This window comes from Cynoglossus semilaevis, chromosome 15 (assembly GCF_000523025.1).
Source record: "Cynoglossus semilaevis isolate Cse_v1.0 chromosome 15, Cse_v1.0, whole genome shotgun sequence".
Classification (NCBI taxonomy): domain Eukaryota; kingdom Metazoa; phylum Chordata; class Actinopteri; order Pleuronectiformes; family Cynoglossidae; genus Cynoglossus; species Cynoglossus semilaevis.
The window spans coordinates 16,821,341-16,827,136 of NC_024321.1; the positions used below are offsets into that span (position 1 = coordinate 16,821,341).

A 5,796-nucleotide genomic window follows, 5' to 3' on the forward strand; every position below is an offset into this window, starting at 1 on the left:
GCCTTACTATAGCCTTACCATCGTGAAAAAATCCAAAAAAATAAAAAGTCCCCGAAATGCCTTAAAATGCAAGATTATGTCCTAAAACATGCTGCCAGGTGAATATTTTGTGTTTAAAAGTCCAAAAAGTATTTTATATGAATATTTCAAAAATCACCCAAAACATGCCTTACTATAGCCTTACCATCGTGAAAAAATCCCAAAAAATAAAAAGTGCCCGAAATGCCTTAAAATGCAAGATTATGTCCTAAAACATGCTGCCAGGTGAATATTTTGTGTTTAACAGTCCAAAAAGTATTTTATATGAATATTTCAAAAATCACCCAAAACACGCCTTACTATAGCCTTACCATCGTGAAAAAATCCCAAAAAATAAAAAGTCCCCAAAATGCCTTAAAATGCAAGACACAAATAGACTATTAACTTAAAGCTTTTACTCTTAAACACAAAATGCCAGTCCACTTTTTGCAAAAAAAAAAAAATAATTAAACAAACCAGATCAACACGAAGACAGAAGTGAAATAATTTGAAAAATACACAATTTGGATGATAGTGGCAGAACATCAAGCGTGGTCTGGGTTTAATCTGAGGGATGCGGCCGTTGGTGCGGGCGGGTACGCCTGCAGTTATAAAACGATTATTACACTAAAACATTGAACTATTTTCTATATTTTATATTCTATATAATCAAAACAATCGGGAAAAGTTAACACAGACAAATTAGCTTACCGTTTTAGGAGTTATATCATGTTTTCATGGAGTCGCAGTCGAGCTGTAATATTCAAACTGTTGCTTGTGTCATCTGTCGTCATGGCAGGAATTAGGCAGGACCCGAATGCAGGACCAGGGAGACTCTTCTCAAGTGCAGCAGGTTTATTTAAAAAAAAAAAAAGTATAAAAACAAAAGTCACTCGGTTACAGGAACAGGGCATAAACTACTCTTAAAATATTATCACTTGGTACTTTTCCTCCTGAAATTAACATTAAAAATATTAAAAAAAACTTTAAAAAACAAAGAATTGAAGAATTCAGTAAATTAACCAGTAAACTAAGAGATTACAGCTGCACAAACTGCGTTCATAATATTCTGGAAAGGTCTTCAGAAATAAAACTTTCTGTGTGTTATTCACGGTGTAGTTCTACAACATTAACACACAACAGCGTTAGGGCAGCTGTTGGACAAGGCTTAGTGAAGGAATCTGAAGAAACTACCTCTGACATGAGCCGACTCTCAGTGGCGACAAATGAAGTCAACACGTGGTCAACGGGCCGTCCGGCAGCCAATCAGCTTCAGCGCTTCCGTCCAGATGATTTGCTGTGATGTGGTTCAGATGACTTGAAAACAAAAAATAAAAGGTAAAATCAGAAACTTTACAAGCAACTGTCGGAGAAACTGGCCACACACACACGCACTCAGAACAGTGAGGTAATGAACCGCATTTTTATCAAGAAAAAACAGTGTTGGCTTTTAGGCGCCACTGGAATATTTCCAGGCACAACTTTTCCTGGCAGCTGCGCACGGACAAATGGATGTGTGTCTAATGAAAGGCTTTTAGGAGATATTGATTTTTTTAAGCCAATATGCAGAAGGCAGAAAAGAGAATGTAAAGCCCAAACGAGTGTGTGTGAAATCTTTACGTCCGTGTGTGTCCCGGAGCGGCGGCACGGCTGTTTCTGTAAAGTGAAGCAACAACAACAATCAGGGAGTTATTATCCACCGTAACGACACTCGCAGCTGAAGGCACTGAAGACTTTTTTTTTTCTTTTTTTTATCTCACTCTCTCACCTCGGTGCTCGCCACGTTTCCTGGCTCCACGCTGTAACTCATCCAAATATCTGCAGCGTCATCACTTGAGCAGGAGCCCCCTCACTCCTCCCCCCTCAGTGAGTGAGGACGGTGGGCTTCACATCAGTGGATTATTAATGCAGCGCTGCTTTCCAACAAGGATCTGACGTCGGAGGAGAACCTTCAGTCCAGACGAGACCAAACACAGGTGCGAGGACGTGAGTCTGCCCCACGTCACCGCCTCGCTTGTCTTGGGTTTTGAACCCCCTTCCATTACTCATCGTTGGCTCTGAAGCAGCAGCGGGAGGCCTCACAGTCATCAGCTCCTTCACTCATTAATGGAGGAGATCAATGAGAACAAAAGACACAAAAAACAACAGCATGACATCATCGATCGGAGCGTCTCCGGGCCGTGGTGTCACTTTCGTTTTAAGTTTTTTGTTGGCGTGGTCGCCGGCAGATTTATTTTTTCCGGCATTCTGTATTCTATTTGGTAACATCAGACGGTTCACAACCATTCACACTCTCATAAAGAAAGACAAGGAATTGAACCGGCAACCAGTTTCTTACATCTTTTCCTTAGAAAAAAAACGTTTTTCTTGTGCCATGAAAACTCGCTCTGAACCCAAACAAAGTTACAGGCTTTAAAGTCTGCAACATTAAACTGATGATGATGATTGGCAGCAGTTCTAAAGGTCATAGGTCGTAGGTCATGGGTCGGTTGCGGTAGTCACCAGGATGTGGGAAATCATCATCCTGAACTGTACAACATTCAGAGTTATGCTTTATGTTTGTTGGATTCATTATATCACCCCCCCTTCACTGCCTCCCCCTCTCTCCCACCCTCTCCCACCATCTCCCCCCAGCCTCTCCCTCACATCATCAACTGACATCAATAACCTCATATTCCTCGTTTCTGTCTCCTGGATTCCCTCCTACAAACAGACGGCTGCGACCGGGCAGATAATTTGCTCTGATTCCGTTTGTCTCCAGGTGACTGCTGCTGGGATGAGCAGAAACTCCTACACTAATCTGGACTAATCCGATCTAGACTCCGGTCGTAGCCTCTCCACTCTGCAGCTGCTCCTCAGACAAAGCAAAAAAAAAAAAATGAAATTAGCATTTGTTCATGTTGTAAATACAAAAAAAACCCACAATTTATGCATTTGATTCAAAATAACAAATATAAATAAATAAAGAAAAAGGAAAAGTTTCTAATTGTATTTTTTCACCAGTGCCGTGTGATGAATGAGAAATCCCTCTGTTTGATACTGTTTGTTTTTCGAAAAGATAATTAAACTCTGACTCGTTCAAAAAACAAACCCTCAAAATTAGTCATCGTTTCATTATCGTCCTCATCCAGCTGTGTAGAACTCTTTTATTTTATCTTTTCTGTGTCTACATTTTCCTTCCATTTGTTTATTTTGAATTATTTTTCCTCCTGTTGCTCATCATCGCACTGGTTTCTCAGGTAATTAATTTTTATTTTCAATTAGGAAGACGAAAATACAAATTTCTCTGTAACTCTGCTCTGTCGTTAAAACACGGTCCAGGAGAAATGAACTTCAACAAGTATTTCAACCAGGGCCGTAAGAAAATATATCAATACACCGAAATATTCACGATATCGTATCGATATCCTACAGCACTGCATGAATTTTTTTTTCTTTAAATCAGTCCAATATTCCTGGTGTTGGTTCATTTTCTTTTTCTTTTCTTTCTTCTCTAGTGATTCCAAATGTAGATCCCTCTGTTCCACTGTTAGGAACTGGTGTTCAGATGGAACAGAGTCTGAGACTAGGATCACACTGGGACTACAGAAAAAATGGGACTACAGCTACACTGGGGGGTGGGGGAGGACTCAATACATCACCATGTCTATAGTATCGCAAAATATTGTATCGTGATACGCATCATAGATTCTTGTCAAGTCACGTTCCTAGGTTTTACTTCAGTAACTTTTGCAGTTTAGGACTGTTTCTCTGAGGTAAAAAGCTCCGTGGATAATAAAAGAAAATAAAAATATTCTCATTAAATCAACACTGGTTCATTTCTCCAGCTCCTGAATGATTAAAAAACAAAAAGTCATCATAACAGGGTTGAAGTTTTGAAGAAAATTTCTCAGCTCTGAATGAGCTTCACTTCTTAAACGTTGACACTGCAGAATCACCGCCGTCCAAGTTCAACACTGGCTGCTGGCAAGGACGGGGACGATGGTGCTGCAGGAGCCGTCCTTTGTTTTGATAGAAAAAAATAAATAAAAAAAATAATAATTCCACGCCGTTACAAGAGACGACTTTTACAGGAGCTGCGGCCGTTAGTGGCACAACTCTGAAAAGACTGCAGTGCATCAGCTGCTGACGTTTGACTGAAAGGTTTTTCTCTGGTGGGACGAGAAAAAAAAAAAAAGAGCTGAGCAAAGACAGAGAGTGATTGTCAGAGGGATTAAGGCTTGGTTTAAAAGGTCAGAGGTCAAGGACACGGTCAACAAAGTAACAACAAAAACAACCACACAGCTACAGCCGTTAACATAGTTAGTTGATGTAATGTTGTTGAAGAGTAAGGTCGGGTCATTTATCTCCTAACTTCAGAATTAAAATATAATATTTGAGACTATGAGATTTGAGTTTTTACACATGAAATAGAGTGAATTTCATACATGCTAAAAAAAAAAGACTATGAGATTTGAGTTTTTACACATAAAATAGAGTGAATTTCATACATGCATTTTCAAAGATGTCACCAGAGGTCAGAGGTCACCCCAGCAATAATGATTTTTCACAGTTTTAACACCATAGTCACCTTTCCTGATGCAACTCTTTCTGTCGGGGTGAGGAGTGAAGAACTACCCAGATTTGAACCAGCAACTCTTTGCAAGGCAAGTAAAAACCCGGCGCCTTCTACAGGGTGGAAAAAAAAACAAAACAAATATAAACAAGTCAGACTGAACGGAATCAAAACCAGACAGACGTGGGTTTAACTGCCGCACAATGTTAGAATAGTTTTGAAACATTTAAGACCAGTTAAGGCATTGGGTGTCAAACATACGGCCCACGGGCCAAAACTGGCCCGCTTGGCGTTTAAATTCGGCCCATTCAGAAAATGTTTTGTAAAATTATGAAGGTGATTTATCGAACGCATTAAAACAAAGGGGAAAAAGACAGACTTTTTGTTTTATCTAATTGGCAGAGAAAAGTTCAGACGTTCAATGTTATTTTATCCTTTATTTGACTTCTGCATGACCTCTGACCCCACGTTCCCTGGTGTCAACAGAAAAGTTTGTTGTGCTGACACCTAGTGTTCGTTTATGGTCTGAACACCCGTGTCTCTCTGTAAAACCAAGGCCATTAAACCACAGTGAGGGGAAAAATATGTGCCGTGTCGTGATTCTGTCAACACCGAGGTGATTTGATCTGATCTCATTGGCCCAGAGGTGTGAAGAGTCGAACGAAAGGTGCAGAGAACCACAACCGTGATGCCGGTAAAGTCGCACATTTTACTCACTTTCTGACAACTGGACAACGGTGAGGGGGAAAAGACAGGAAATGGAGGGAAAACGTCCGGGTGCCGTGAGGCCGACAACGGTTCCTGCAGACGAGCACAGAGAATCTTACTTTTGCATCAGATCTGGTCCCAAACTGAACGAGTAAACACTGGACAGAAATCACCTTAATGGAACGCAGCCTAAGCGGCGGCAGCAGCAGCAGCAGCAGCAGCATCATGACGTCAGGTGAGGATTAAAGCACTTATTTTTTTATTCACAAGGAGAAAAAATGTTCACAGCAAACATTCAAAAACAAACTCTTTGTTACCTTCGTTACAGTAGCAAGCTGTTGCGTTTAAGGGCCTTGATCTCGCTGCTGTGCATGTGGCCTACGTCAGTGATCTGCATCAGTCTGATGGTGTACATTACAGGGGCTGCTGGGTAAATGACAGCTGTGAGTTTAAAATGAAGGGGATGAAATGCTGTGTCTCTGAGGGGGCGAGGGTAGGGGGGGCGAGGGGCTGAA

At 40.9% G+C, this 5,796-nt stretch overlaps 1 long non-coding RNA gene across 7 annotated transcripts; it reads right to left on the reverse strand.

The window, feature by feature from the left end:
* Window positions 1-306: 306 nt before the first annotated feature.
* Window positions 307-5,790, reverse strand: LOC112488226 (uncharacterized). Of its 7 annotated transcripts, XR_003052073.1 has the most exons (9): window positions 5,599-5,790; window positions 5,455-5,470; window positions 5,291-5,374; window positions 4,589-4,686; window positions 2,687-2,866; window positions 1,787-2,112; window positions 1,639-1,674; window positions 1,213-1,335; window positions 307-854 (listed from the first exon to the last, which is right to left on the reverse strand). It is a non-coding gene; the product is annotated as an uncharacterized LOC112488226 (long non-coding RNA). The 7 variants fall into 7 exon arrangements; XR_003052072.1 differs by having other exon boundaries at window positions 4,589-5,374; XR_003052070.1 differs by having other exon boundaries at window positions 4,589-5,374; window positions 5,455-5,790.
* Between the last annotated feature and the right edge of the window lie 6 nt (window positions 5,791-5,796).